The sequence below is a fragment of the Mchenga conophoros genome, linkage group LG5 (assembly GCF_057382185.1).
Source record: "Mchenga conophoros isolate Kocher_MC1m ecotype Shallow Benthic linkage group LG5, M_conophoros_male_GT1.1, whole genome shotgun sequence".
NCBI classification, from domain to species: domain Eukaryota; kingdom Metazoa; phylum Chordata; class Actinopteri; order Cichliformes; family Cichlidae; genus Mchenga; species Mchenga conophoros.
The window spans coordinates 16411596-16438400 of NC_140530.1; the positions used below are offsets into that span (position 1 = coordinate 16411596).

At 45.0% G+C, this 26805-nt stretch overlaps 48 non-coding genes across 48 annotated transcripts; all 48 read left to right on the top strand.

Annotated features, from left to right (window-relative positions):
- The first annotated feature begins 266 nt into the window (after nucleotides 1-266).
- Nucleotides 267-339, top strand: trnaf-gaa (transfer RNA phenylalanine (anticodon GAA)). The gene has a single exon. It is a non-coding gene; the product is annotated as a tRNA-Phe (tRNA).
- A 427-nt stretch (nucleotides 340-766) lies between these two features.
- Nucleotides 767-839, top strand: trnak-uuu (transfer RNA lysine (anticodon UUU)). Its single transcript has one exon. It is a non-coding gene; the product is annotated as a tRNA-Lys (tRNA).
- A 520-nt stretch (nucleotides 840-1359) lies between these two features.
- On the top strand, nucleotides 1360-1432 carry trnaf-gaa (transfer RNA phenylalanine (anticodon GAA)). Its single transcript has one exon. It is a non-coding gene; the product is annotated as a tRNA-Phe (tRNA).
- A 427-nt stretch (nucleotides 1433-1859) lies between these two features.
- trnak-uuu (transfer RNA lysine (anticodon UUU)) lies at nucleotides 1860-1932 on the top strand. Its single transcript has one exon. It is a non-coding gene; the product is annotated as a tRNA-Lys (tRNA).
- Nucleotides 1933-2446: 514 nt separating this feature from the next.
- On the top strand, nucleotides 2447-2519 carry trnaf-gaa (transfer RNA phenylalanine (anticodon GAA)). The gene has a single exon. It is a non-coding gene; the product is annotated as a tRNA-Phe (tRNA).
- A 427-nt stretch (nucleotides 2520-2946) lies between these two features.
- Nucleotides 2947-3019, top strand: trnak-uuu (transfer RNA lysine (anticodon UUU)). Its single transcript has one exon. It is a non-coding gene; the product is annotated as a tRNA-Lys (tRNA).
- Nucleotides 3020-3534: 515 nt separating this feature from the next.
- trnaf-gaa (transfer RNA phenylalanine (anticodon GAA)) lies at nucleotides 3535-3607 on the top strand. Its single transcript has one exon. It is a non-coding gene; the product is annotated as a tRNA-Phe (tRNA).
- Nucleotides 3608-4034: 427 nt separating this feature from the next.
- Nucleotides 4035-4107, top strand: trnak-uuu (transfer RNA lysine (anticodon UUU)). Its single transcript has one exon. It is a non-coding gene; the product is annotated as a tRNA-Lys (tRNA).
- Nucleotides 4108-4622: 515 nt separating this feature from the next.
- Nucleotides 4623-4695, top strand: trnaf-gaa (transfer RNA phenylalanine (anticodon GAA)). The gene has a single exon. It is a non-coding gene; the product is annotated as a tRNA-Phe (tRNA).
- A 427-nt stretch (nucleotides 4696-5122) lies between these two features.
- trnak-uuu (transfer RNA lysine (anticodon UUU)) lies at nucleotides 5123-5195 on the top strand. The gene has a single exon. It is a non-coding gene; the product is annotated as a tRNA-Lys (tRNA).
- A 520-nt stretch (nucleotides 5196-5715) lies between these two features.
- trnaf-gaa (transfer RNA phenylalanine (anticodon GAA)) lies at nucleotides 5716-5788 on the top strand. The gene has a single exon. It is a non-coding gene; the product is annotated as a tRNA-Phe (tRNA).
- Nucleotides 5789-6215: 427 nt separating this feature from the next.
- trnak-uuu (transfer RNA lysine (anticodon UUU)) lies at nucleotides 6216-6288 on the top strand. The gene has a single exon. It is a non-coding gene; the product is annotated as a tRNA-Lys (tRNA).
- A 514-nt stretch (nucleotides 6289-6802) lies between these two features.
- Nucleotides 6803-6875, top strand: trnaf-gaa (transfer RNA phenylalanine (anticodon GAA)). Its single transcript has one exon. It is a non-coding gene; the product is annotated as a tRNA-Phe (tRNA).
- Nucleotides 6876-7302: 427 nt separating this feature from the next.
- trnak-uuu (transfer RNA lysine (anticodon UUU)) lies at nucleotides 7303-7375 on the top strand. Its single transcript has one exon. It is a non-coding gene; the product is annotated as a tRNA-Lys (tRNA).
- A 515-nt stretch (nucleotides 7376-7890) lies between these two features.
- trnaf-gaa (transfer RNA phenylalanine (anticodon GAA)) lies at nucleotides 7891-7963 on the top strand. Its single transcript has one exon. It is a non-coding gene; the product is annotated as a tRNA-Phe (tRNA).
- Nucleotides 7964-8390: 427 nt separating this feature from the next.
- Nucleotides 8391-8463, top strand: trnak-uuu (transfer RNA lysine (anticodon UUU)). Its single transcript has one exon. It is a non-coding gene; the product is annotated as a tRNA-Lys (tRNA).
- A 520-nt stretch (nucleotides 8464-8983) lies between these two features.
- On the top strand, nucleotides 8984-9056 carry trnaf-gaa (transfer RNA phenylalanine (anticodon GAA)). The gene has a single exon. It is a non-coding gene; the product is annotated as a tRNA-Phe (tRNA).
- Nucleotides 9057-9483: 427 nt separating this feature from the next.
- On the top strand, nucleotides 9484-9556 carry trnak-uuu (transfer RNA lysine (anticodon UUU)). The gene has a single exon. It is a non-coding gene; the product is annotated as a tRNA-Lys (tRNA).
- Nucleotides 9557-10076: 520 nt separating this feature from the next.
- Nucleotides 10077-10149, top strand: trnaf-gaa (transfer RNA phenylalanine (anticodon GAA)). Its single transcript has one exon. It is a non-coding gene; the product is annotated as a tRNA-Phe (tRNA).
- A 427-nt stretch (nucleotides 10150-10576) lies between these two features.
- trnak-uuu (transfer RNA lysine (anticodon UUU)) lies at nucleotides 10577-10649 on the top strand. The gene has a single exon. It is a non-coding gene; the product is annotated as a tRNA-Lys (tRNA).
- A 520-nt stretch (nucleotides 10650-11169) lies between these two features.
- trnaf-gaa (transfer RNA phenylalanine (anticodon GAA)) lies at nucleotides 11170-11242 on the top strand. Its single transcript has one exon. It is a non-coding gene; the product is annotated as a tRNA-Phe (tRNA).
- Nucleotides 11243-11669: 427 nt separating this feature from the next.
- On the top strand, nucleotides 11670-11742 carry trnak-uuu (transfer RNA lysine (anticodon UUU)). Its single transcript has one exon. It is a non-coding gene; the product is annotated as a tRNA-Lys (tRNA).
- Nucleotides 11743-12257: 515 nt separating this feature from the next.
- Nucleotides 12258-12330, top strand: trnaf-gaa (transfer RNA phenylalanine (anticodon GAA)). The gene has a single exon. It is a non-coding gene; the product is annotated as a tRNA-Phe (tRNA).
- Nucleotides 12331-12757: 427 nt separating this feature from the next.
- On the top strand, nucleotides 12758-12830 carry trnak-uuu (transfer RNA lysine (anticodon UUU)). Its single transcript has one exon. It is a non-coding gene; the product is annotated as a tRNA-Lys (tRNA).
- A 520-nt stretch (nucleotides 12831-13350) lies between these two features.
- trnaf-gaa (transfer RNA phenylalanine (anticodon GAA)) lies at nucleotides 13351-13423 on the top strand. Its single transcript has one exon. It is a non-coding gene; the product is annotated as a tRNA-Phe (tRNA).
- Nucleotides 13424-13850: 427 nt separating this feature from the next.
- On the top strand, nucleotides 13851-13923 carry trnak-uuu (transfer RNA lysine (anticodon UUU)). The gene has a single exon. It is a non-coding gene; the product is annotated as a tRNA-Lys (tRNA).
- Nucleotides 13924-14443: 520 nt separating this feature from the next.
- Nucleotides 14444-14516, top strand: trnaf-gaa (transfer RNA phenylalanine (anticodon GAA)). Its single transcript has one exon. It is a non-coding gene; the product is annotated as a tRNA-Phe (tRNA).
- Nucleotides 14517-14943: 427 nt separating this feature from the next.
- trnak-uuu (transfer RNA lysine (anticodon UUU)) lies at nucleotides 14944-15016 on the top strand. Its single transcript has one exon. It is a non-coding gene; the product is annotated as a tRNA-Lys (tRNA).
- Nucleotides 15017-15531: 515 nt separating this feature from the next.
- trnaf-gaa (transfer RNA phenylalanine (anticodon GAA)) lies at nucleotides 15532-15604 on the top strand. Its single transcript has one exon. It is a non-coding gene; the product is annotated as a tRNA-Phe (tRNA).
- Nucleotides 15605-16031: 427 nt separating this feature from the next.
- Nucleotides 16032-16104, top strand: trnak-uuu (transfer RNA lysine (anticodon UUU)). Its single transcript has one exon. It is a non-coding gene; the product is annotated as a tRNA-Lys (tRNA).
- Nucleotides 16105-16619: 515 nt separating this feature from the next.
- trnaf-gaa (transfer RNA phenylalanine (anticodon GAA)) lies at nucleotides 16620-16692 on the top strand. Its single transcript has one exon. It is a non-coding gene; the product is annotated as a tRNA-Phe (tRNA).
- Nucleotides 16693-17119: 427 nt separating this feature from the next.
- On the top strand, nucleotides 17120-17192 carry trnak-uuu (transfer RNA lysine (anticodon UUU)). Its single transcript has one exon. It is a non-coding gene; the product is annotated as a tRNA-Lys (tRNA).
- A 515-nt stretch (nucleotides 17193-17707) lies between these two features.
- Nucleotides 17708-17780, top strand: trnaf-gaa (transfer RNA phenylalanine (anticodon GAA)). The gene has a single exon. It is a non-coding gene; the product is annotated as a tRNA-Phe (tRNA).
- A 427-nt stretch (nucleotides 17781-18207) lies between these two features.
- trnak-uuu (transfer RNA lysine (anticodon UUU)) lies at nucleotides 18208-18280 on the top strand. Its single transcript has one exon. It is a non-coding gene; the product is annotated as a tRNA-Lys (tRNA).
- Nucleotides 18281-18795: 515 nt separating this feature from the next.
- Nucleotides 18796-18868, top strand: trnaf-gaa (transfer RNA phenylalanine (anticodon GAA)). The gene has a single exon. It is a non-coding gene; the product is annotated as a tRNA-Phe (tRNA).
- Nucleotides 18869-19295: 427 nt separating this feature from the next.
- trnak-uuu (transfer RNA lysine (anticodon UUU)) lies at nucleotides 19296-19368 on the top strand. Its single transcript has one exon. It is a non-coding gene; the product is annotated as a tRNA-Lys (tRNA).
- Nucleotides 19369-19888: 520 nt separating this feature from the next.
- Nucleotides 19889-19961, top strand: trnaf-gaa (transfer RNA phenylalanine (anticodon GAA)). The gene has a single exon. It is a non-coding gene; the product is annotated as a tRNA-Phe (tRNA).
- A 427-nt stretch (nucleotides 19962-20388) lies between these two features.
- Nucleotides 20389-20461, top strand: trnak-uuu (transfer RNA lysine (anticodon UUU)). Its single transcript has one exon. It is a non-coding gene; the product is annotated as a tRNA-Lys (tRNA).
- A 520-nt stretch (nucleotides 20462-20981) lies between these two features.
- On the top strand, nucleotides 20982-21054 carry trnaf-gaa (transfer RNA phenylalanine (anticodon GAA)). The gene has a single exon. It is a non-coding gene; the product is annotated as a tRNA-Phe (tRNA).
- Nucleotides 21055-21481: 427 nt separating this feature from the next.
- trnak-uuu (transfer RNA lysine (anticodon UUU)) lies at nucleotides 21482-21554 on the top strand. Its single transcript has one exon. It is a non-coding gene; the product is annotated as a tRNA-Lys (tRNA).
- Nucleotides 21555-22069: 515 nt separating this feature from the next.
- On the top strand, nucleotides 22070-22142 carry trnaf-gaa (transfer RNA phenylalanine (anticodon GAA)). The gene has a single exon. It is a non-coding gene; the product is annotated as a tRNA-Phe (tRNA).
- Nucleotides 22143-23157: 1015 nt separating this feature from the next.
- Nucleotides 23158-23230, top strand: trnaf-gaa (transfer RNA phenylalanine (anticodon GAA)). Its single transcript has one exon. It is a non-coding gene; the product is annotated as a tRNA-Phe (tRNA).
- Nucleotides 23231-23657: 427 nt separating this feature from the next.
- trnak-uuu (transfer RNA lysine (anticodon UUU)) lies at nucleotides 23658-23730 on the top strand. Its single transcript has one exon. It is a non-coding gene; the product is annotated as a tRNA-Lys (tRNA).
- Nucleotides 23731-24250: 520 nt separating this feature from the next.
- trnaf-gaa (transfer RNA phenylalanine (anticodon GAA)) lies at nucleotides 24251-24323 on the top strand. Its single transcript has one exon. It is a non-coding gene; the product is annotated as a tRNA-Phe (tRNA).
- A 427-nt stretch (nucleotides 24324-24750) lies between these two features.
- Nucleotides 24751-24823, top strand: trnak-uuu (transfer RNA lysine (anticodon UUU)). Its single transcript has one exon. It is a non-coding gene; the product is annotated as a tRNA-Lys (tRNA).
- Nucleotides 24824-25343: 520 nt separating this feature from the next.
- Nucleotides 25344-25416, top strand: trnaf-gaa (transfer RNA phenylalanine (anticodon GAA)). The gene has a single exon. It is a non-coding gene; the product is annotated as a tRNA-Phe (tRNA).
- A 427-nt stretch (nucleotides 25417-25843) lies between these two features.
- Nucleotides 25844-25916, top strand: trnak-uuu (transfer RNA lysine (anticodon UUU)). Its single transcript has one exon. It is a non-coding gene; the product is annotated as a tRNA-Lys (tRNA).
- Nucleotides 25917-26431: 515 nt separating this feature from the next.
- On the top strand, nucleotides 26432-26504 carry trnaf-gaa (transfer RNA phenylalanine (anticodon GAA)). Its single transcript has one exon. It is a non-coding gene; the product is annotated as a tRNA-Phe (tRNA).
- The last annotated feature ends 301 nt before the right edge of the window (nucleotides 26505-26805 follow it).

The window sequence follows — 26805 nt, forward strand, 5'->3', positions numbered from 1 at the left end:
GTGTCTAAGACATGCCAATCTCACCAAATCCGCCCTGGGTTTCTCGACACGTTACACTTTCACTTTTTTTCTGTCTTACTTTAAGAGAGCAACTTTGCTCTTTAAGAGAGCAAAGTTCATCACAGTTCACTGTTAAATCCAAAGCTTAAAAGTTCACTTCACATTGATCCAGTGTCTCAGAATGGCAGCTGTAGTGCAGTTTGGCCAGCTGTAGACCTGACTGGTCATTAGAATGCAATTTTTGAGCACTTTCCATTGCAAAACGTGCCGAAATAGCTCAGCTGGGAGAGTGTTAGACTGAAGATCTAAAGGACCCTAGTTCGATCCTGGGTTTCGGCAAAGCTATTTTGGTCACCATCTAGGGCTTGGTAGGTTTGTTGGTAGGACTTCATTATACGGCCTACAACTACGTGGATCATTGCCATCAAATGAGAAAACAAACACAGATGGTGCAGCTTGCAAACGTCCATCAAGTGGAGGTGGAATTTGAAGAAGGTCCTCCTTCAGAAGCTCCCAGGCCTCACCCATTATACCATTGACTTACCTAGGGCTTTGTAGGTTGGGTGATCACACGTCATAATACAGCCTAGCGATGTTTCCCCTAGAATCAAATCCTTCAATTGGCTCTTGTCTGAAATGACCATTTAATAATATCTAACTGCAAATCCTCACCAGTACCTACAGTAAAATGAGAGGATAAGAGATCACGTTTTTACAGAAAAGAAAGACAATATGTGTCCCAGAGGACAAACATTTGACTCTTGTTACCTGGGTAGCTCAGATGGAAGAGCATCAGACTTTTAATCTGAGGGTCCAGGGTTCAAGTCCCTGTCCAGGTGTCTCCTTTGGATCCTTGCCCTTCCATGGCTTTACCTAACAAGCTCAGTTGTTCTTGATAGTTCTGTGACCTCATTGTCATCTTTAGCAAAGTCCATAGACTGCAGGTGGGATGACGATATGGGATTTGTGGATATCAGGGACAGAGGCCTCTTTCAGATAATCCCACCGTACAAGCTCTGTAAAGAATCTTTTCCTGCCCCTCGGTCCAACTCACCGCCAGTTGGTTCTCAGCTCAGCTCCTTTGCAAAACCCGGTGTCTAAGACATGCCAATCTCACCAAATCCGCCCTGGGTTTCTCGACACGCTACACTTTCACTTTTTTTCTGTCTTACTTTAAGAGAGCAACTTTGCTCTTTAAGAGAGTAAAGTTCATCACAGTTCACTGTTAAATCCAAAGCTTAAAAGTTCACTTCACATTGATCCAGTCTCTCAGAATGGCAGCTGTAGTGCAGTTTGGCCAGCTGTAGACCTGACTGGTCATTAGAATGCAATTTTTGAGCACTTTCCATTGCAAAACGTGCCGAAATAGCTCAGCTGGGAGAGTGTTAGACTGAAGATCTAAAGGACCCTAGTTCGATCCTGGGTTTCGGCAAAGCTATTTTGGTCACCATCTAGGGCTTGGTAGGTTTTTTGGTAGGACTTCATTATACGGCCTACAACTACGTGGATCATTGCCATCAAATGAGAAAACAAACACAGATGGTGCAGCTTGCAAACGTCCATCAAGTGGAGGTGGAATTTGAAGAAGGTCCTCCTTCAGAAGCTCCCAGGCCTCACCCATTATACCATTGACTTACCTAGGGCTTTGTAGGTTGGGTGATCACACGTCATAATACAGCCTAGCGATGTTTCCCCTAGAATCAAATCCTTCCCTTGGCTCTTGTCTGAAATGACCATTTAATAATATCTAACTGCAAATCCTCACCAGTACCTACAGTAAAATGAGAGGATAAGAGATCACGTTTTTACAGAAAAGAAAGACAATATGTGTCCCAGAGGACAAACACGTGACTCTTGTTACCTGGGTAGCTCAGATGGAAGAGCATCAGACTTTTAATCTGAGGGTCCAGGGTTCAAGTCCCTGTCCAGGTGTCTCCTTTGGATCCTTGCCCTTCCATGGCTTTACCTAACAAGCTCAGTTGTTCTTGATAGTTCTGTGACCTCATTGTCATCTTTAGCAAAGTCCATAGACTGCAGGTGGGATGACGATATGGGATTTGTGGATATCAGGGACAGAGGCCTCTTTCAGATAATCCCACCGTACAAGCTCTGTGAAGAATCTTTTCCTGCCCCTCGGTCCAACTCACCGCCAGTTGGTTCTCAGCTCAGCTCCTTTGCGAAACCCGGTGTCTAAGACATGCCAATCTCACCAAATCCGCCCTGGGTTTCTCGACACGCTACACTTTCACTTTTTTTCTGTCTTACTTTGGGTGGAACAACATTAAGAGAGCAAAGTTCATCACAGTTCACTGTTAAATCCAAAGCTTAAAAGTTCACTTCACATTGATCCAGTGTCTCAGAATGGCAGCTGTAGTGCAGTTTGGCCAGCTGTAGACCTGACTGGTGATTAGAATGCAATTTTTGAGCACTTTCCATTGCAAAACGTGCCGAAATAGCTCAGCTGGGAGAGCGTTAGACTGAAGCTCTAAAGGACCCTAGTTCGATCCTGGGTTTCGGCAAAGCTATTTTGGTCACCATCTAGGGCTTGGTAGGTTTGTTGGTAGGACTTCATTATACGGCCTACAACTACGTGGATCATTGCCATCAAATGAGAAAACAAACACAGATGGTGCAGCTTGCAAACGTCCATCAAGTGGAGGTGGAATTTGAAGAAGGTCCTCCTTCAGAAGCTCCCAGGCCTCACCCATTATACCATTGACTTACCTAGGGCTTTGTAGGTTGGGTGATCACACGTCATAATACAGCCTAGCGATGTTTCCCCTAGAATCAAATCCTTCAATTGGCTCTTGTCTGAAATGACCATTTAATAATATCTAACTGCAAATCCTCACCAGTACCTACAGTAAAATGAGAGGATAAGAGATCACGTTTTTACAGAAAAGAAAGACAATATGTGTCCCAGAGGACAAACATTTGACTCTTGTTACCTGGGTAGCTCAGATGGAAGAGCATCAGACTTTTAATCTGAGGGTCCAGGGTTCAAGTCCCTGTCCAGGTGTCTCCTTTGGATCCTTGCCCTTCCATGGCTTTACCTAACAAGCTCAGTTGTTCTTGATAGTTCTGTGACCTCATTGTCATCTTTAGCAAAGTCCATAGACTGCAGGTGGGATGACGATATGGGATTTGTGGATATCAGGGACAGAGGCCTCTTTCAGATAATCCCACCGTACAAGCTCTGTAAAGAATCTTTTCCTGCCCCTTGGTCCAACTCACCGCCAGTTGGTTCTCAGCTCAGCTCCTTTGCAAAACCCGGTGTCTAAGACATGCCAATCTCACCAAATCCGCCCTGGGTTTCTCGACACGCTACACTTTCACTTTTTTTCTGTCTTACTTTGGGTAGGACAACATTTAAGAGAGCAAAGTTCATCACAGTTCACTGTTAAATCCAAAGCTTAAAAGTTCACTTCACATTGATCCAGTGTCTCAGAATGGCAGCTGTAGTGCAGTTTGGCCAGCTGTAGACCTGACTGGTGATTAGAATGCAATTTTTGAGCACTTTCCATTGCAAAACGTGCCGAAATAGCTCAGCTGGGAGAGCGTTAGACTGAAGATCTAAAGGACCCTAGTTCGATCCTGGGTTTCGGCAAAGCTATTTTGGTCACCATCTAGGGCTTGGTAGGTTTGTTGGTAGGACTTCATTATACGGCCTACAACTACGTGGATCATTGCCATCAAATGAGAAAACAAACACAGATGGTGCAGCTTGCAAACGTCCATCAAGTGGAGGTGGAATTTGAAGAAGGTCCTCCTTCAGAAGCTCCCAGGCCTCACCCATTATACCATTGACTTACCTAGGGCTTGGTAGGTTGGGTGATCACACGTCATAATACAGCCTAGCGATGTTTCCCCTAGAATCAAATCCTTCCCTTGGCTCTTGTCTGAAATGACCATTTAATAATATCTAACTGCAAATCCTCACCAGTACCTACAGTAAAATGAGAGGATAAGAGATCACGTTTTTACAGAAAAGAAAGACAATATGTGTCCCAGAGGACAAACACGTGACTCTTGTTACCTGGGTAGCTCAGATGGAAGAGCATCAGACTTTTAATCTGAGGGTCCAGGTTTCAAGTCCCTGTCCAGGTGTCTCCTTTGGATCCTTGCCCTTCCATGGCTTTACCTAACAAGCTCAGTTGTTCTTGATAGTTCTGTGACCTCATTGTCATCTTTAGCAAAGTCCATAGACTGCAGGTGGCATGACGATATGGGATTTGTGGATATCAGGGACAGAGGCCTCTTTCAGATAATCCCACCGTACAAGCTCTGTAAAGAATCTCTTCCTGCCCCTCGGTCCAACTCACCGCCAGTTGGTTCTCAGCTCAGCTCCTTTGCGAAACCCGGTGTCTAAGACATGCCAATCTCACCAAATCCGCCCTGGGTTTCTCGACACGTTACACTTTCACTTTTTTTCTGTCTTACTTTGGGTGGGACAACATTTAAGAGAGCAAAGTTCATCACAGTTCACTGTTAAATCCAAAGCTTAAAAGTTCACTTCACATTGATCCAGTGTCTCAGAATGGCAGCTGTAGTGCAGTTTGGCCAGCTGTAGACCTGACTGGTGATTAGAATGCAATTTTTGAGCACTTTCCATTGCAAAACGTGCCGAAATAGCTCAGCTGGGAGAGCGTTAGACTGAACCTCTAAAGGACCCTAGTTCGATCCTGGGTTTCGGCAAAGCTATTTTGGTCACCATCTAGGGCTTGGTAGGTTTGTTGGTAGGACTTCATTATACGGCCTACAACTACGTGGATCATTGCCATCAAATGAGAAAACAAACACAGATGGTGCAGCTTGCAAACGTCCATCAAGTGGAGGTGGAATTTGAAGAAGGTCCTCCTTCAGAAGCTCCCAGGCCTCACCCATTATACCATTGACTTACCTAGGGCTTTGTAGGTTGGGTGATCACACGTCATAATACAGCCTAGCGATGTTTCCCCTAGAATCAAATCCTTCCCTTGGCTCTTGTCTGAAATGACCATTTAATAATATCTAACTGCAAATCCTCACCAGTACCTACAGTAAAATGAGAGGATAAGAGATCACGTTTTTACAGAAAAGAAAGACAATATGTGTCCCAGAGGACAAACACATGACTCTTGTTACCTGGGTAGCTCAGATGGAAGAGCATCAGACTTTTAATCTGAGGGTCCAGGGTTCAAGTCCCTGTCCAGGTGTCTCCTTTGGATCCTTGCCTTTCCATGGCTTTACCTAACAAGCTCAGTTGTTCTTGATAGTTCTGTGACCTCATTGTCATCTTTAGCAAAGTCCATAGACTGCAGGTGGGATGACGATATGGGATTTGTGGATATCAGGGACAGAGGCCTCTTTCAGATAATCCCACCGTACAAGCTCTGTAAAGAATCTTTTCCTGCCCCTCGGTCCAACTCACCGCCAGTTGGTTCTCAGCTCAGCTCCTTTGCGAAACCCGGTGTCTAAGACATGCCAATCTCACCAAATCCGCCCTGGGTTTCTCGACACGTTACACTTTCACTTTTTTTCTGTCTTACTTTAAGAGAGCAACTTTGCTCTTTAAGAGAGCAAAGTTCATCACAGTTCACTGTTAAATCCAAAGCTTAAAAGTTCACTTCACATTGATCCAGTGTCTCAGAATGGCAGCTGTAGTGCAGTTTGGCCAGCTGTAGACCTGACTGGTCATTAGAATGCAATTTTTGAGCACTTTCCATTGCAAAACGTGCCGAAATAGCTCAGCTGGGAGAGTGTTAGACTGAAGATCTAAAGGACCCTAGTTCGATCCTGGGTTTCGGCAAAGCTATTTTGGTCACCATCTAGGGCTTGGTAGGTTTGTTGGTAGGACTTCATTATACGGCCTACAACTACGTGGATCATTGCCATCAAATGAGAAAACAAACACAGATGGTGCAGCTTGCAAACGTCCATCAAGTGGAGGTGGAATTTGAAGAAGGTCCTCCTTCAGAAGCTCCCAGGCCTCACCCATTATACCATTGACTTACCTAGGGCTTTGTAGGTTGGGTGATCACACGTCATAATACAGCCTAGCGATGTTTCCCCTAGAATCAAATCCTTCAATTGGCTCTTGTCTGAAATGACCATTTAATAATATCTAACTGCAAATCCTCACCAGTACCTACAGTAAAATGAGAGGATAAGAGATCACGTTTTTACAGAAAAGAAAGACAATATGTGTCCCAGAGGACAAACATTTGACTCTTGTTACCTGGGTAGCTCAGATGGAAGAGCATCAGACTTTTAATCTGAGGGTCCAGGGTTCAAGTCCCTGTCCAGGTGTCTCCTTTGGATCCTTGCCCTTCCATGGCTTTACCTAACAAGCTCAGTTGTTCTTGATAGTTCTGTGACCTCATTGTCATCTTTAGCAAAGTCCATAGACTGCAGGTGGGATGACGATATGGGATTTGTGGATATCAGGGACAGAGGCCTCTTTCAGATAATCCCACCGTACAAGCTCTGTAAAGAATCTTTTCCTGCCCCTCGGTCCAACTCACCGCCAGTTGGTTCTCAGCTCAGCTCCTTTGCAAAACCCGGTGTCTAAGACATGCCAATCTCACCAAATCCGCCCTGGGTTTCTCGACACGCTACACTTTCACTTTTTTCTGTCTTACTTTGGGTGGGACAACATTTAAGAGAGCAAAGTTCATCACAGTTCACTGTTAAATCCAAAGCTTAAAAGTTCACTTCACATTGATCCAGTGTCTCAGAATGGCAGCTGTAGTGCAGTTTGGCCAGCTGTAGACCTGACTGGTGATTAGAATGCAATTTTTGAGCACTTTCCATTGCAAAACGTGCCGAAATAGCTCAGCTGGGAGAGCGTTAGACTGAAGATCTAAAGGACCCTAGTTCGATCCTGGGTTTCGGCAAAGCTATTTTGGTCACCATCTAGGGCTTGGTAGGTTTGTTGGTAGGACTTCATTATACGGCCTACAACTACGTGGATCATTGCCATCAAATGAGAAAACAAACACAGATGGTGCAGCTTGCAAACGTCCATCAAGTGGAGGTGGAATTTGAAGAAGGTCCTCCTTCAGAAGCTCCCAGGCCTCACCCATTATACCATTGACTTACCTAGGGCTTGGTAGGTTGGGTGATCACACGTCATAATACAGCCTAGCGATGTTTCCCCTAGAATCAAATCCTTCCCTTGGCTCTTGTCTGAAATGACCATTTAATAATATCTAACTGCAAATCCTCACCAGTACCTACAGTAAAATGAGAGGATAAGAGATCACGTTTTTACAGAAAAGAAAGACAATATGTGTCCCAGAGGACAAACACGTGACTCTTGTTACCTGGGTAGCTCAGATGGAAGAGCATCAGACTTTTAATCTGAGGGTCCAGGGTTCAAGTCCCTGTCCAGGTGTCTCCTTTGGATCCTTGCCCTTCCATGGCTTTACCTAACAAGCTCAGTTGTTCTTGATAGTTCTGTGACCTCATTGTCATCTTTAGCAAAGTCCATAGACTGCAGGTGGGATGACGATATGGGATTTGTGGATATCAGGGACAGAGGCCTCTTTCAGATAATCCCACCGTACAAGCTCTGTAAAGAATCTTTTCCTGCCCCTCGGTCCAACTCACCGCCAGTTGGTTCTCAGCTCAGCTCCTTTGCGAAACCCGGTGTCTAAGACATGCCAATCTCACCAAATCCGCCCTGGGTTTCTCGACACGTTACACTTTCACTTTTTTTCTGTCTTACTTTGGGTGGGACAACATTTAAGAGAGCAAAGTTCATCACAGTTCACTGTTAAATCCAAAGCTTAAAAGTTCACTTCACATTGATCCAGTGTCTCAGAATGGCAGCTGTAGTGCAGTTTGGCCAGCTGTAGACCTGACTGGTGATTAGAATGCAATTTTTGAGCACTTTCCATTGCAAAACGTGCCGAAATAGCTCAGCTGGGAGAGCGTTAGACTGAAGATCTAAAGGACCCTAGTTCGATCCTGGGTTTCGGCAAAGCTATTTTGGTCACCATCTAGGGCTTGGTAGGTTTGTTGGTAGGACTTCATTATACGGCCTACAACTACGTGGATCATTGCCATCAAATGAGAAAACAAACACAGATGGTGCAGCTTGCAAACGTCCATCAAGTGGAGGTGGAATTTGAAGAAGGTCCTCCTTCAGAAGCTCCCAGGCCTCACCCATTATACCATTGACTTACCTAGGGCTTTGTAGGTTGGGTGATCACACGTCATAATACAGCCTAGCGATGTTTCCCCTAGAATCAAATCCTTCCCTTGGCTCTTGTCTGAAATGACCATTTAATAATATCTAACTGCAAATCCTCACCAGTACCTACAGTAAAATGAGAGGATAAGAGATCACGTTTTTACAGAAAAGAAAGACAATATGTGTCCCAGAGGACAAACACATGACTCTTGTTACCTGGGTAGCTCAGATGGAAGAGCATCAGACTTTTAATCTGAGGGTCCAGGGTTCAAGTCCCTGTCCAGGTGTCTCCTTTGGATCCTTGCCCTTCCATGGCTTTACCTAACAAGCTCAGTTGTTCTTGATAGTTCTGTGACCTCATTGTCATCTTTAGCAAAGTCCATAGACTGCAGGTGGGATGACGATATGGGATTTGTGGATATCAGGGACAGAGGCCTCTTTCAGATAATCCCACCGTACAAGCTCTGTAAAGAATCTTTTCCTGCCCCTCGGTCCAACTCACCGCCAGTTGGTTCTCAGCTCAGCTCCTTTGCGAAACCCGGTGTCTAAGACATGCCAATCTCACCAAATCCGCCCTGGGTTTCTCGACACGCTACACTTTCACTTTTTTTCTGTCTTACTTTAAGAGAGCAACTTTGCTCTTTAAGAGAGCAAAGTTCATCACAGTTCACTGTTAAATCCAAAGCTTAAAAGTTCACTTCACATTGATCCAGTGTCTCAGAATGGCAGCTGTAGTGCAGTTTGGCCAGCTGTAGACCTGACTGGTGATTAGAATGCAATTTTTGAGCACTTTCCATTGCAAAACGTGCCGAAATAGCTCAGCTGGGAGAGCGTTAGACTGAAGATCTAAAGGACCCTAGTTCGATCCTGGGTTTCGGCAAAGCTATTTTGGTCACCATCTAGGGCTTGGTAGGTTTGTTGGTAGGACTTCATTATACGGCCTACAACTACGTGGATCATTGCCATCAAATGAGAAAACAAACACAGATGGTGCAGCTTGCAAACATCCATCAAGTGGAGGTGGAATTTGAAGAAGGTCCTCCTTCAGAAGCTCCCAGGCCTCACCCATTATACCATTGACTTACCTAGGGCTTTGTAGGTTGGGTGATCACACGTCATAATACAGCCTAGCGATGTTTCCCCTAGAATCAAATCCTTCCCTTGGCTCTTGTCTGAAATGACCATTTAATAATATCTAACTGCAAATCCTCACCAGTACCTACAGTAAAATGAGAGGATAAGAGATCACGTTTTTACAGAAAAGAAAGACAATATGTGTCCCAGAGGACAAACACGTGACTCTTGTTGCCTGGGTAGCTCAGATGGAAGAGCATCAGACTTTTAATCTGAGGGTCCAGGGTTCAAGTCCCTGTCCAGGTGTCTCCTTTGGATCCTTGCCCTTCCATGGCTTTACCTAACAAGCTCAGTTGTTCTTGATAGTTCTGTGACCTCATTGTCATCTTTAGCAAAGTCCATAGACTGCAGGTGGGATGACGATATGGGATTTGTGGATATCAGGGACAGAGGCCTCTTTCAGATAATCCCACCGTACAAGCTCTGTAAAGAATCTTTTCCTGCCCCTCGGTCCAACTCACCGCCAGTTGGTTCTCAGCTCAGCTCCTTTGCGAAACCCGGTGTCTAAGACATGCCAATCTCACCAAATCCGCCCTGGGTTTCTCGACACGTTACACTTTCACTTTTTTTCTGTCTTACTTTAAGAGAGCAACTTTGCTCTTTAAGAGAGCAAAGTTCATCACAGTTCACTGTTAAATCCAAAGCTTAAAAGTTCACTTCACATTGATCCAGTGTCTCAGAATGGCAGCTGTAGTGCAGTTTGGCCAGCTGTAGACCTGACTGGTGATTAGAATGCAATTTTTGAGCACTTTCCATTGCAAAACGTGCCGAAATAGCTCAGCTGGGAGAGCGTTAGACTGAAGATCTAAAGGACCCTAGTTTGATCCTGGGTTTCGGCAAAGCTATTTTGGTCACCATCTAGGGCTTGGTAGGTTTGTTGGTAGGACTTCATTATACGGCCTACAACTACGTGGATCATTGCCATCAAATGAGAAAACAAACACAGATGGTGCAGCTTGCAAACGTCCATCAAGTGGAGGTGGAATTTGAAGAAGGTCCTCCTTCAGAAGCTCCCAGGCCTCACCCATTATACCATTGACTTACCTAGGGCTTTGTAGGTTGGGTGATCACACGTCATAATACAGCCTAGCGATGTTTCCCCTAGAATCAAATCCTTCCCTTGGCTCTTGTCTGAAATGACCATTTAATAATATCTAACTGCAAATCCTCACCAGTACCTACAGTAAAATGAGAGGATAAGAGATCACGTTTTTACAGAAAAGAAAGACAATATGTGTCCCAGAGGACAAACACATGACTCTTGTTACCTGGGTAGCTCAGATGGAAGAGCATCAGACTTTTAATCTGAGGGTCCAGGGTTCAAGTCCCTGTCCAGGTGTCTCCTTTGGATCCTTGCCCTTCCATGGCTTTACCTAACAAGCTCAGTTGTTCTTGATAGTTCTGTGACCTCATTGTCATCTTTAGCAAAGTCCATAGACTGCAGGTGGGATGACGATATGGGATTTGTGGATATCAGGGACAGAGGCCTCTTTCAGATAATCCCACCGTACAAGCTCTGTAAAGAATCTTTTCCTGCCCCTCGGTCCAACTCACCGCCAGTTGGTTCTCAGCTCAGCTCCTTTGCGAAACCCGGTGTCTAAGACATGCCAATCTCACCAAATCCGCCCTGGGTTTCTCGACACGCTACACTTTCACTTTTTTTCTGTCTTACTTTAAGAGAGCAACTTTGCTCTTTAAGAGAGCAAAGTTCATCACAGTTCACTGTTAAATCCAAAGCTTAAAAGTTCACTTCACATTGATCCAGTGTCTCAGAATGGCAGCTGTAGTGCAGTTTGGCCAGCTGTAGACCTGACTGGTGATTAGAATGCAATTTTTGAGCACTTTCCATTGCAAAACGTGCCGAAATAGCTCAGCTGGGAGAGCGTTAGACTGAAGATCTAAAGGACCCTAGTTCGATCCTGGGTTTCGGCAAAGCTATTTTGGTCACCATCTAGGGCTTGGTAGGTTTGTTGGTAGGACTTCATTATACGGCCTACAACTACGTGGATCATTGCCATCAAATGAGAAAACAAACACAGATGGTGCAGCTTGCAAACATCCATCAAGTGGAGGTGGAATTTGAAGAAGGTCCTCCTTCAGAAGCTCCCAGGCCTCACCCATTATACCATTGACTTACCTAGGGCTTTGTAGGTTGGGTGATCACACGTCATAATACAGCCTAGCGATGTTTCCCCTAGAATCAAATCCTTCCCTTGGCTCTTGTCTGAAATGACCATTTAATAATATCTAACTGCAAATCCTCACCAGTACCTACAGTAAAATGAGAGGATAAGAGATCACGTTTTTACAGAAAAGAAAGACAATATGTGTCCCAGAGGACAAATACATGTCTCTTGTTACCTGGGTAGCTCAGATGGAAGAGCATCAGACTTTTAATCTGAGGGTCCAGGGTTCAAGTCCCTGTCCAGGTGTCTCCTTTGGATCCTTACCCTTCCATGGCTTTACCTAACAAGCTCAGTTGTTCTTGATAGTTCTGTGACCTCATTGTCATCTTTAGCAAAGTCCATAGACTGCAGGTGGGATGACGATATGGGATTTGTGGATATCAGGGACAGAGGCCTCTTTCAGATAATCCCACCGTACAAGCTCTGTAAAGAATCTTTTCCTGCCCCTCGGTCCAACTCACCGCCAGTTGGTTCTCAGCTCAGCTCCTTTGCGAAACCCGGTGTCTAAGACATGCCAATCTCACCAAATCCGCCCTGGGTTTCTCGACACGTTACACTTTCACTTTTTTTCTGTCTTACTTTGGGTGGGACAACATTTAAGAGAGCAAAGTTCATCACAGTTCACTGTTAAATCCAAAGCTTAAAAGTTCACTTCACATTGATCCAGTGTCTCAGAATGGCAGCTGTAGTGCAGTTTGGCCAGCTGTAGACCTGACTGGTGATTAGAATGCAATTTTTGAGCACTTTCCATTGCAAAACGTGCCGAAATAGCTCAGCTGGGAGAGCGTTAGACTGAAGATCTAAAGGACCCTAGTTCGATCCTGGGTTTCGGCAAAGCTATTTTGGTCACCATCTAGGGCTTGGTAGGTTTGTTGGTAGGACTTCATTATACGGCCTACAACTACGTGGATCATTGCCATCAAATGAGAAAACAAACACAGATGGTGCAGCTTGCAAACGTCCATCAAGTGGAGGTGGAATTTGAAGAAGGTCCTCCTTCAGAAGCTCCCAGGCCTCACCCATTATACCATTGACTTACCTAGGGCTTTGTAGGTTGGGTGATCACACGTCATAATACAGCCTAGCGATGTTTCCCCTAGAATCAAATCCTTCCCTTGGCTCTTGTCTGAAATGACCATTTAATAATATCTAACTGCAAATCCTCACCAGTACCTACAGTAAAATGAGAGGATAAGAGATCACGTTTTTACAGAAAAGAAAGACAATATGTGTCCCAGAGGACAAACACGTGACTCTTGTTACCTGGGTAGCTCAGATGGAAGAGCATCAGACTTTTAATCTGAGGGTCCAGGGTTCAAGTCCCTGTCCAGGTGTCTCCTTTGGATCCTTGCTCTTCCATGGCTTTACCTAACAAGCTCAGTTGTTCTTGATAGTTCTGTGACCTCATTGTCATCTTTAGCAAAGTCCATAGACTGCAGGTGGGATGACGATATGGGATTTGTGGATATCAGGGACAGAGGCCTCTTTCAGATAATCCCACCGTACAAGCTCTGTAAAGAATCTTTTCCTGCCCCTCGGTCCAACTCACCGCCAGTTGGTTCTCAGCTCAGCTCCTTTGCGAAACCCGGTGTCTAAGACATGCCAATCTCACCAAATCCGCCCTGGGTTTCTCGACACGTTACACTTTCACTTTTTTTCTGTCTTACTTTAAGAGAGCAACTTTGCTCTTTAAGAGAGCAAAGTTCATCACAGTTCACTGTTAAATCCAAAGCTTAAAAGTTCACTTCACATTGATCCAGTGTCTCAGAATGGCAGCTGTAGTGCAGTTTGGCCAGCTGTAGACCTGACTGGTGATTAGAATGCAATTTTTGAGCACTTTCCATTGCAAAACGTGCCGAAATAGCTCAGCTGGGAGAGCGTTAGACTGAAGATCTAAAGGACCCTAGTTCGATCCTGGGTTTCGGCAAAGCTATTTTGGTCACCATCTAGGGCTTGGTAGGTTTGTTGGTAGGACTTCATTATACGGCCTACAACTACGTGGATCATTGCCATCAAATGAGAAAACAAACACAGATGGTGCAGCTTGCAAACGTCCATCAAGTGGAGGTGGAATTTGAAGAAGGTCCTCCTTCAGAAGCTCCCAGGCCTCACCCATTATACCATTGACTTACCTAGGGCTTTGTAGGTTGGGTGATCACACGTCATAATACAGCCTAGCGATGTTTCCCCTAGAATCAAATCCTTCCCTTGGCTCTTGTCTGAAATGACCATTTAATAATATCTAACTGCAAATCCTCACCAGTACCTACAGTAAAATGAGAGGATAAGAGATCACGTTTTTACAGAAAAGAAAGACAATATGTGTCCCAGAGGACAAACACATGACTCTTGTTACCTGGGTAGCTCAGATGGAAGAGCATCAGACTTTTAATCTGAGGGTCCAGGGTTCAAGTCCCTGTCCAGGTGTCTCCTTTGGATCCTTGCCCTTCCATGGCTTTACCTAACAAGCTCAGTTGTTCTTGATAGTTCTGTGACCTCATTGTCATCTTTAGCAAAGTCCATAGACTGCAGGTGGGATGACGATATGGGATTTGTGGATATCAGGGACAGAGGCCTCTTTCAGATAATCCCACCGTACAAGCTCTGTAAAGAATCTTTTCCTGCCCCTCGGTCCAACTCACCGCCAGTTGGTTCTCAGCTCAGCTCCTTTGCGAAACCCGGTGTCTAAGACATGCCAATCTCACCAAATCCGCCCTGGGTTTCTCGACACGCTACACTTTCACTTTTTTTCTGTCTTACTTTAAGAGAGCAACTTTGCTCTTTAAGAGAGCAAAGTTCATCACAGTTCACTGTTAAATCCAAAGCTTAAAAGTTCACTTCACATTGATCCAGTGTCTCAGAATGGCAGCTGTAGTGCAGTTTGGCCAGCTGTAGACCTGACTGGTGATTAGAATGCAATTTTTGAGCACTTTCCATTGCAAAACGTGCCGAAATAGCTCAGCTGGGAGAGCGTTAGACTGAAGATCTAAAGGACCCTAGTTCGATCCTGGGTTTCGGCAAAGCTATTTTGGTCACCATCTAGGGCTTGGTAGGTTTGTTGGTAGGACTTCATTATACGGCCTACAACTACGTGGATCATTGCCATCAAATGAGAAAACAAACACAGATGGTGCAGCTTGCAAACATCCATCAAGTGGAGGTGGAATTTGAAGAAGGTCCTCCTTCAGAAGCTCCCAGGCCTCACCCATTATACCATTGACTTACCTAGGGCTTTGTAGGTTGGGTGATCACACGTCATAATACAGCCTAGCGATGTTTCCCCTAGAATCAAATCCTTCCCTTGGCTCTTGTCTGAAATGACCATTTAATAATATCTAACTGCAAATCCTCACCAGTACCTACAGTAAAATGAGAGGATAAGAGATCACGTTTTTACAGAAAAGAAAGACAATATGTGTCCCAGAGGACAAACACATGACTCTTGTTACCTGGGTAGCTCAGATGGAAGAGCATCAGACTTTTAATCTGAGGGTCCAGGGTTCAAGTCCCTGTCCAGGTGTCTCCTTTGGATCCTTACCCTTCCATGGCTTTACCTAACAAGCTCAGTTGTTCTTGATAGTTCTGTGACCTCATTGTCATCTTTAGCAAAGTCCATAGACTGCAGGTGGGATGACGATATGGGATTTGTGGATATCAGGGACAGAGGCCTCTTTCAGATAATCCCACCGTACAAGCTCTGTAAAGAATCTTTTCCTGCCCCTCGGTCCAACTCACCGCCAGTTGGTTCTCAGCTCAGCTCCTTTGCGAAACCCGGTGTCTAAGACATGCCAATCTCACCAAATCCGCCCTGGGTTTCTCGACACGTTACACTTTCACTTTTTTTCTGTCTTACTTTGGGTGGGACAACATTTAAGAGAGCAAAGTTCATCACAGTTCACTGTTAAATCCAAAGCTTAAAAGTTCACTTCACATTGATCCAGTGTCTCAGAATGGCAGCTGTAGTGCAGTTTGGCCAGCTGTAGACCTGACTGGTGATTAGAATGCAATTTTTGAGCACTTTCCATTGCAAAACGTGCCGAAATAGCTCAGCTGGGAGAGCGTTAGACTGAACCTCTAAAGGACCCTAGTTCGATCCTGGGTTTCGGCAAAGCTATTTTGGTCACCATCTAGGGCTTGGTAGGTTTGTTGGTAGGACTTCATTATACGGCCTACAACTACGTGGATCATTGCCATCAAATGAGAAAACAAACACAGATGGTGCAGCTTGCAAACGTCCATCAAGTGGAGGTGGAATTTGAAGAAGGTCCTCCTTCAGAAGCTCCCAGGCCTCACCCATTATACCATTGACTTACCTAGGGCTTTGTAGGTTGGGTGATCACACGTCATAATACAGCCTAGCGATGTTTCCCCTAGAATCAAATCCTTCCCTTGGCTCTTGTCTGAAATGACCATTTAATAATATCTAACTGCAAATCCTCACCAGTACCTACAGTAAAATGAGAGGATAAGAGATCACGTTTTTACAGAAAAGAAAGACAATATGTGTCCCAGAGGACAAACATGTGACTCTTGTTACCTGGGTAGCTCAGATGGAAGAGCATCAGACTTTTAATCTGAGGGTCCAGGGTTCAAGTCCCTGTCCAGGTGTCTCCTTTGGATCCTTGCTCTTCCATGGCTTTACCTAACAAGCTCAGTTGTTCTTGATAGTTCTGTGACCTCATTGTCATCTTTAGCAAAGTCCATAGACTGCAGGTGGGATGACGATATGGGATTTGTGGATATCAGGGACAGAGGCCTCTTTCAGATAATCCCACCGTACAAGCTCTGTAAAGAATCTTTTCCTGCCCCTCGGTCCAACTCACCGCCAGTTGGTTCTCAGCTCAGCTCCTTTGCGAAACCCGGTGTCTAAGACATGCCAATCTCACCAAATCCGCCCTGGGTTTCTCGACACGTTACACTTTCACTTTTTTTCTGTCTTACTTTGGGTGGGACAACATTTAAGAGAGCAAAGTTCATCACAGTTCACTGTTAAATCCAAAGCTTAAAAGTTCACTTCACATTGATCCAGTGTCTCAGAATGGCAGCTGTAGTGCAGTTTGGCCAGCTGTAGACCTGACTGGTGATTAGAATGCAATTTTTGAGCACTTTCCATTGCAAAACGTGCCGAAATAGCTCAGCTGGGAGAGCGTTAGACTGAAGATCTAAAGGACCCTAGTTCGATCCTGGGTTTCGGCAAAGCTATTTTGGTCACCATCTAGGGCTTGGTAGGTTTGTTGGTAGGACTTCATTATACGGCCTACAACTACGTGGATCATTGCCATCAAATGAGAAAACAAACACAGATGGTGCAGCTTGCAAACATCCATCAAGTGGAGGTGGAATTTGAAGAAGGTCCTCCTTCAGAAGCTCCCAGGCCTCACCCATTATACCATTGACTTACCTAGGGCTTTGTAGGTTGGGTGATCACACGTCATAATACAGCCTAGCGATGTTTCCCCTAGAATCAAATCCTTCCCTTGGCTCTTGTCTGAAATGACCATTTAATAATATCTAACTGCAAATCCTCACCAGTACCTACAGTAAAATGAGAGGATAAGAGATCACGTTTTTACAGAAAAGAAAGACAATATGTGTCCCAGAGGACAAACACGCGACTCTTGTTACCTGGGTAGCTCAGATGGAAGAGCATCAGACTTTTAATCTGAGGGTCCAGGGTTCAAGTCCCTGTCCAGGTGTCTCCTTTGGATCCTTGCCCTTCCATGGCTTTACCTAACAAGCTCAGTTGTTCTTGATAGTTCTGTGACCTCATTGTCATCTTTAGCAAAGTCCATAGACTGCAGGTGGGATGACGATATGGGATTTTTGGATATCAGGGACAGAGGCCTCTTTCAGATAATCCGACCGTACAAGCTCTGTAAAGAATCTTTTCCTGCCCCTCGGTCCAACTCACCGCCAGTTGGTTCTCAGCTCAGCTCCTTTGCGAAACCCGGTGTCTAAGACATGCCAATCTCACCAAATCCGCCCTGGGTTTCTCGACACGTTACACTTTCACTTTTTTTCTGTCTTACTTTGGGTGGGACAACATTTAAGAGAGCAAAGTTCATCACAGTTCACTGTTAAATCCAAAGCTTAAAAGTTCACTTCACATTGATCCAGTGTCTCAGAATGGCAGCTGTAGTGCAGTTTGGCCAGCTGTAGACCTGACTGGTGATTAGAATGCAATTTTTGAGCACTTTCCATTGCAAAACGTGCCGAAATAGCTCAGCTGGGAGAGCGTTAGACTGAAGATCTAAATGACCCTAGTTCGATCCTGGGTTTCGGCAAAGCTATTTTGGTCACCATCTAGGGCTTGGTAGGTTTGTTGGTAGGACTTCATTATACGGCCTACAACTACGTGGATCATTGCCATCAAATGAGAAAACAAACACAGATGGTGCAGCTTGCAAACATCCATCAAGTGGAGGTGGAATTTGAAGAAGGTCCTCCTTCAGAAGCTCCCAGGCCTCACCCATTATACCATTGACTTACCTAGGGCTTTGTAGGTTGGGTGATCACACGTCATAATACAGCCTAGCGATGTTTCCCCTAGAATCAAATCCTTCCCTTGGCTCTTGTCTGAAATGACCATTTAATAATATCTAACTGCAAATCCTCACCAGTACCTACAGTAAAATGAGAGGATAAGAGATCACGTTTTTACAGAAAAGAAAGACAATATGTGTCCCAGAGGACAAACACGTGACTCTTGTTACCTGGGTAGCTCAGATGGAAGAGCATCAGACTTTTAATCTGAGGGTCCAGGGTTCAAGTCCCTGTCCAGGTGTCTCCTTTGGATCCTTGCCCTTCCATGGCTTTACCTAACAAGCTCAGTTGTTCTTGATAGTTCTGTGACCTCATTGTCATCTTTAGCAAAGTCCATAGACTGCAGGTGGGATGACGATATGGGATTTGTGGATATCAGGGACAGAGGCCTCTTTCAGATAATCCCACCGTACAAGCTCTGTAAAGAATCTTTTCCTGCCCCTCAGTCCAACTCACCGCCAGTTGGTTCTCAGCTCAGCTCCTTTGCGAAACCCGGTGTCTAAGACATGCCAATCTCACCAAATCCGCCCTGGGTTTCTCGACACGTTACACTTTCACTTTTTTTCTGTCTTACTTTGGGTGGGACAACATTTAAGAGAGCAAAGTTCATCACAGTTCACTGTTAAATCCAAAGCTTAAAAGTTCACTTCACATTGATCCAGTGTCTCAGAATGGCAGCTGTAGTGCAGTTTGGCCAGCTGTAGACCTGACTGGTGATTAGAATGCAATTTTTGAGCACTTTCCATTGCAAAACGTGCCGAAATAGCTCAGCTGGGAGAGCGTTAGACTGAAGATCTAAATGACCCTAGTTCGATCCTGGGTTTCGGCAAAGCTATTTTGGTCACCATCTAGGGCTTGGTAGGTTTGTTGGTAGGACTTCATTATACGGCCTACAACTACGTGGATCATTGCCATCAAATGAGAAAACAAACACAGATGGTGCAGCTTGCAAACATCCATCAAGTGGAGGTGGAATTTGAAGAAGGTCCTCCTTCAGAAGCTCCCAGGCCTCACCCATTATACCATTGACTTACCTAGGGCTTTGTAGGTTGGGTGATCACACGTCATAATACAGCCTAGCGATGTTTCCCCTAGAATCAAATCCTTCCCTTGGCTCTTGTCTGAAATGACCATTTAATAATATCTAACTGCAAATCCTCACCAGTACCTACAGTAAAATGAGAGGACAAGAGATCACGTTTTTACAGAAAAGAAAGACAATATGTGTCCCAGAGGACAAACACGTGACTCTTGTTACCTGGGTAGCTCAGATGGAAGAGCATCAGACTTTTAATCTGAGGGTCCAGGGTTCAAGTCCCTGTCCAGGTGTCTCCTTTGGATCCTTGCCCTTCCATGGCTTTACCTAACAAGCTCAGTTGTTCTTGATAGTTCTGTGACCTCATTGTCATCTTTAGCAAAGTCCATAGACTGCAGGTGGGATGACGATATGGGATTTGTGGATATCAGGGACAGAGGCCTCTTTCAGATAATCCCACCGTACAAGCTCTGTAAAGAATCTTTTCCTGCCCCTCGGTCCAACTCACCGCCAGTTGGTTCTCAGCTCAGCTCCTTTGCGAAACCCGGTTTCTAAGACATGCCAATCTCACCAAATCCGCCCTGGGTTTCTCGACACGTTACACTTTCACTTTTTTTCTGTCTTACTTTAAGAGAGCAACTTTGCTCTTTAAGAGAGCAAAGTTCATCACAGTTCACTGTTAAATCCAAAGCTTAAAAGTTCACTTCACATTGATCCAGTGTCTCAGAATGGCAGCTGTAGTGCAGTTTGGCCAGCTGTAGACCTGACTGGTGATTAGAATGCAATTTTTGAGCACTTTCCATTGCAAAACGTGCCGAAATAGCTCAGCTGGGAGAGCGTTAGACTGAAGATCTAAAGGACCCTAGTTCGATCCTGGGTTTCGGCAAAGCTATTTTGGTCACCATCTAGGGCTTGGTAGGTTTGTTGGTAGGACTTCATTATACGGCCTACAACTACGTGGATCATTGCCATCAAATGAGAAAACAAACACAGATGGTGCAGCTTGCAAACATCCATCAAGTGGAGGTGGAATTTGAAGAAGGTCCTCCTTCAGAAGCTCCCAGGCCTCACCCATTATACCATTGACTTACCTAGGGCTTTGTAGGTTGGGTGATCACACGTCATAATACAGCCTAGCGATGTTTCCCCTAGAATCAAATCCTTCCCTTGGCTCTTGTCTGAAATGACCATTTAATAATATCTAACTGCAAATCCTCACCAGTACCTACAGTAAAATGAGAGGATAAGAGATCACGTTTTTACAGAAAAGAAAGACAATATGTGTCCCAGAGGACAAACACGTGACTCTTGTTACCTGGGTAGCTCAGATGGAAGAGCATCAGACTTTTAATCTGAGGGTCCAGGGTTCAAGTCCCTGTCCAGGTGTCTCCTTTGGATCCTTGTCCTTCCATGGCTTTACCTAACAAGCTCAGTTGTTCTTGATAGTTCTGTGACCTCATTGTCATCTTTAGCAAAGTCCATAGACTGCAGGTGGGATGACGATATGGGATTTGTGGATATCAGGGACAGAGGCCTCTTTCAGATAATCCCACCGTACAAGCTCTGTAAAGAATCTTTTCCTGCCCCTCGGTCCAACTCACCGCCAGTTGGTTCTCAGCTCAGCTCCTTTGCGAAACCCGGTGTCTAAGACATGCCAATCTCACCAAATCCGCCCTGGGTTTCTCGACACGTTACACTTTCACTTTTTTTCTGTCTTACTTTAAGAGAGCAACTTTGCTCTTTAAGAGAGCAAAGTTCATCACAGTTCACTGTTAAATCCAAAGCTTAAAAGTTCACTTCACATTGATCCAGTGTCTCAGAATGGCAGCTGTAGTGCAGTTTGGCCAGCTGTAGACCTGACTGGTGATTAGAATGCAATTTTTGAGCACTTTCCATTGCAAAACGTGCCGAAATAGCTCAGCTGGGAGAGCGTTAGACTGAAGATCTAAAGGACCCTAGTTCGATCCTGGCTTTCGGCAAAGCTATTTCGGTCACCATCTAGGGCTTGGTAGGTTTGTTGGTAGGACTTCATTATACGGCCTACAACTACGTGGATCATTGCCATCAAATGAGAAAACAAACACAGATGGTGCAGCTTGCAAACATCCATCAAGTGGAGGTGGAATTTGAAGAAGGTCCTCCTTCAGAAGCTCCCAGGCCTCACCCATTATACCATTGACTTACCTAGGGCTTTGTAGGTTGGGTGATCACACGTCATAATACAGCCTAGCGATGTTTCCCCTAGAATCAAATCCTTCCCTTGGCTCTTGTCTGAAATGACCATTTAATAATATCTAACTGCAAATCCTCACCAGTACCTACAGTAAAATGAGAGGATAAGAGATCACGTTTTTACAGAAAAGAAAGACAATATGTGTCCCAGAGTACAAACACGCGACTCTTGTTACCTGGGTAGCTCAGATGGAAGAGCATCAGACTTTTAATCTGAGGGTCCAGGGTTCAAGTCCCTGTCCAGGTGTCTCCTTTGGATCCTTGCCCTTCCATGGCTTTACCTAACAAGCTCAGTTGTTCTTGATAGTTCTGTGACCTCATTGTCATCTTTAGCAAAGTCCATAGACTGCAGGTGGGATGACGATATGGGATTTGTGGATATCAGGGACAGAGGCCTCTTTCAGATAATCCCACCGTACAAGCTCTGTAAAGAATCTTTTCCTGCCCCTCGGTCCAACTCACCGCCAGTTGGTTCTCAGCTCAGCTCCTTTGCGAAACCCGGTGTCTAAGACATGCCAATCTCACCAAATCCGCCCTGGGTTTCTCGACACGTTACACTTTCACTTTTTTTCTGTCTTACTTTGGGTGGGACAACATTTAAGAGAGCAAAGTTCATCACAGTTCACTGTTACATCCAAAGCTTAAAAGTTCACTTCACATTGATCCAGTGTCTCAGAATGGCAGCTGTAGTGCAGTTTGGCCAGCTGTAGACCTGACTGGTGATTAGAATGCAATTTTTGAGCACTTTCCATTGCAAAACGTGCCGAAATAGCTCAGCTGGGAGAGCGTTAGACTGAAGATCTAAAGGACCCTAGTTCGATCCTGGGTTTCGGCAAAGCTATTTTGGTCACCATCTAGGGCTTGGTAGGTTTGTTGGTAGGACTTCATTATACGGCCTACAACTACGTGGATCATTGCCATCAAATGAGAAAACAAACACAGATGGTGCAGCTTGCAAACGTCCATCAAGTGGAGGTGGAATTTGAAGAAGGTCCTCCTTCAGAAGCTCCCAGGCCTCACCCATTATACCATTGACTTACCTAGGGCTTTGTAGGTTGGGTGATCACACGTCATAATACAGCCTAGCGATGTTTCCCCTAGAATCAAATCCTTCCCTTGGCTCTTGTCTGAAATGACCATTTAATAATATCTAACTGCAAATCCTCACCAGTACCTACAGTAAAATGAGAGGATAAGAGATCACGTTTTTACAGAAAAGAAAGACAATATGTGTCCCAGAGGACAAACACGTGACTCTTGTTACCTGGGTGGCTCAGATGGAAGAGCATCAGACTTTTAATCTGAGGGTCCAGGGTTCAAGTCCCTGTCCAGTTGTCTCCTTTGGATCCTTGCCCTTCCATGGCTTTACCTAACAAGCTCAGTTGTTCTTGATAGTTCTGTGACCTCATTGTCATCTTTAGCAAAGTCCATAGACTGCAGGTGGGATGACGATATGGGATTTGTGGATATCAGGGACAGAGGCCTCTTTCAGATAATCCCACCGTACAAGCTCTGTAAAGAATCTTTTCCTGCCCCTCGGTCCAACTCACCGCCAGTTGGTTCTCAGCTCAGCTCCTTTGCGAAACCCGGTGTCTAAGACATGCCAATCTCACCAAATCCGCCCTGGGTTTCTCGACACGTTACACTTTCACTTTTTTTCTGTCTTACTTTGGGTGGGACAACATTTAAGAGAGCAAAGTTCATCACAGTTCACTGTTAAATCCAAAGCTTAAAAGTTCACTTCACATTGATCCAGTGTCTCAGAATGGCAGCTGTAGTGCAGTTTGGCCAGCTGTAGACCTGACTGGTGATTAGAATGCAATTTTTGAGCACTTTCCATTGCAAAACGTGCCGAAATAGCTCAGCTGGGAGAGCGTTAGACTGAAGATCTAAAGGACCCTAGTTCGATCCTGGGTTTCGGCAAAGCTATTTTGGTCACCATCTAGGGCTTGGTAGTTTTGTTGGTAGGACTTCATTATACGGCCTACAACTACGTGGATCATTGCCATCAAATGAGAAAACAAACACAGATGGTGCAGCTTGCAAACATCCATCAAGTGGAGGTGGAATTTGAAGAAGGTCCTCCTTCAGAAGCTCCCAGGCCTCACCCATTATACCATTGACTTACCTAGGGCTTTGTAGGTTGGGTGATCACACGTCATAATACAGCCTAGCGATGTTTCCCCTAGAATCAAATCCTTCCCTTGGCTCTTGTCTGAAATGACCATTTAATAATATCTAACTGCAAATCCTCACCAGTACCTACAGTAAAATGAGAGGATAAGAGATCACGTTTTTACAGAAAAGAAAGACAATATGTGTCCCAGAGGACAAACACGTGACTCTTGTTACCTGGGTAGCTCAGATGGAAGAGCATCAGACTTTTAATCTGAGGGTCCAGGGTTCAAGTCCCTGTCCAGGTGTCTCCTTTGGATCCTTGCCCTTCCATGGCTTTACCTAACAAGCTCAGTTGTTCTTGATAGTTCTGTGACCTCATTGTCATCTTTAGCAAAGTCCATAGACTGCAGGTGGGATGACGATATGGGATTTGTGGATATCAGGGACAGAGGCCTCTTTCAGATAATCCCACCGTACAAGCTCTGTAAAGAATCTTTTCCTGCCCCTCGGTCCAACTCACCGCCAGTTGGTTCTCAGCTCAGCTCCTTTGCGAAACCCGGTGTCTAAGACATGCCAATCTCACCAAATCCGCCCTGGGTTTCTCGACACGTTACACTTTCACTTTTTTTCTGTCTTACTTTAAGAGAGCAACTTTGCTCTTTAAGAGAGCAAAGTTCATCACAGTTCACTGTTAAATCCAAAGCTTAAAAGTTCACTTCACATTGATCCAGTGTCTCAGAATGGCAGCTGTAGTGCAGTTTGGCCAGCTGTAGACCTGACTGGTGATTAGAATGCAATTTTTGAGCACTTTCCATTGCAAAACGTGCCGAAATAGCTCAGCTGGGAGAGCGTTAGACTGAAGATCTAAAGGACCCTAGTTCGATCCTGGGTTTCGGCAAAGCTATTTTGGTCACCATCTAGGGCTTGGTAGGTTTGTTGGTAGGACTTCATTATACGGCCTACAACTACGTGGATCATTGCCATCAAATGAGAAAACAAACACAGATGGTGCAGCTTGCAAACGTCCATCAAGTGGAGGTGGAATTTGAAGAAGGTCCTCCTTCAGAAGCTCCCAGGCCTCACCCATTATACCATTGACTTACCTAGGGCTTTGTAGGTTGGGTGATCACACGTCATAATACAGCCTAGCGATGTTTCCCCTAGAATCAAATCCTTCCCTTGGCTCTTGTCTGAAATGACCATTTAATAATATCTAACTGCAAATCCTCACCAGTACCTACAGTAAAATGAGAGGATAAGAGATCACGTTTTTACAGAAAAGAAAGACAATATGTGTCCCAGAGGACAAACACATGACTCTTGTTACCTGGGTAGCTCAGATGGAAGAGCATCAGACTTTTAATCTGAGGGTCCAGGGTTCAAGTCCCTGTCCAGGTGTCTCCTTTGGATCCTTGCCCTTCCATGGCTTTACCTAACAAGCTCAGTTGTTCTTGATAGTTCTGTGACCTCATTGTCATCTTTAGCAAAGTCCATAGACTGCAGGTGGGATGACGATATGGGATTTGTGGATATCAGGGACAGAGGCCTCTTTCAGATAATCCCACCGTACAAGCTCTGTAAAGAATCTTTTCCTGCCCCTCGGTCCAACTCACCGCCAGTTGGTTCTCAGCTCAGCTCCTTTGCGAAACCCGGTGTCTAAGACATGCCAATCTCACCAAATCCGCCCTGGGTTTCTCGACACGCTACACTTTCACTTTTTTTCTGTCTTACTTTAAGAGAGCAACTTTGCTCTTTAAGAGAGCAAAGTTCATCACAGTTCACTGTTAAATCCAAAGCTTAAAAGTTCACTTCACATTGATCCAGTGTCTCAGAATGGCAGCTGTAGTGCAGTTTGGCCAGCTGTAGACCTGACTGGTGATTAGAATGCAATTTTTGAGCACTTTCCATTGCAAAACGTGCCGAAATAGCTCAGCTGGGAGAGCGTTAGACTGAAGATCTAAAGGACCCTAGTTCGATCCTGGGTTTCGGCAAAGCTATTTTGGTCACCATCTAGGGCTTGGTAGGTTTGTTGGTAGGACTTCATTATACGGCCTACAACTACGTGGATCATTGCCATCAAATGAGAAAACAAACACAGATGGTGCAGCTTGCAAACATCCATCAAGTGGAGGTGGAATTTGAAGAAGGTCCTCCTTCAGAAGCTCCCAGGCCTCACCCATTATACCATTGACTTACCTAGGGCTTTGTAGGTTGGGTGATCACACGTCATAATACAGCCTAGCGATGTTTCCCCTAGAATCAAATCCTTCCCTTGGCTCTTGTCTGAAATGACCATTTAATAATATCTAACTGCAAATCCTCACCAGTACCTACAGTAAAATGAGAGGATAAGAGATCACGTTTTTACAGAAAAGAAAGACAATATGTGTCCCAGAGGACAAACACATGACTCTTGTTACCTGGGTAGCTCAGATGGAAGAGCATCAGACTTTTAATCTGAGGGTCCAGGGTTCAAGTCCCTGTCCAGGTGTCTCCTTTGGATCCTTACCCTTCCATGGCTTTACCTAACAAGCTCAGTTGTTCTTGATAGTTCTGTGACCTCATTGTCATCTTTAGCAAAGTCCATAGACTGCAGGTGGGATGACGATATGGGATTTGTGGATATCAGGGACAGAGGCCTCTTTCAGATAATCCCACCGTACAAGCTCTGTAAAGAATCTTTTCCTGCCCCTCGGTCCAACTCACCGCCAGTTGGTTCTCAGCTCAGCTCCTTTGCGAAACCCGGTGTCTAAGACATGCCAATCTCACCAAATCCGCCCTGGGTTTCTCGACACGTTACACTTTCACTTTTTTTCTGTCTTACTTTGGGTGGGACAACATTTAAGAGAGCAAAGTTCATCACAGTTCACTGTTAAATCCAAAGCTTAAAAGTTCACTTCACATTGATCCAGTGTCTCAGAATGGCAGCTGTAGTGCAGTTTGGCCAGCTGTAGACCTGACTGGTGATTAGAATGCAATTTTTGAGCACTTTCCATTGCAAAACGTGCCGAAATAGCTCAGCTGGGAGAGCGTTAGACTGAACCTCTAAAGGACCCTAGTTCGATCCTGGGTTTCGGCAAAGCTATTTTGGTCACCATCTAGGGCTTGGTAGGTTTGTTGGTAGGACTTCATTATACGGCCTACAACTACGTGGATCATTGCCATCAAATGAGAAAACAAACACAGATGGTGCAGCTTGCAAACGTCCATCAAGTGGAGGTGGAATTTGAAGAAGGTCCTCCTTCAGAAGCTCCCAGGCCTCACCCATTATACCATTGACTTACCTAGGGCTTTGTAGGTTGGGTGATCACACGTCATAATACAGCCTAGCGATGTTTCCCCTAGAATCAAATCCTTCCCTTGGCTCTTGTCTGAAATGA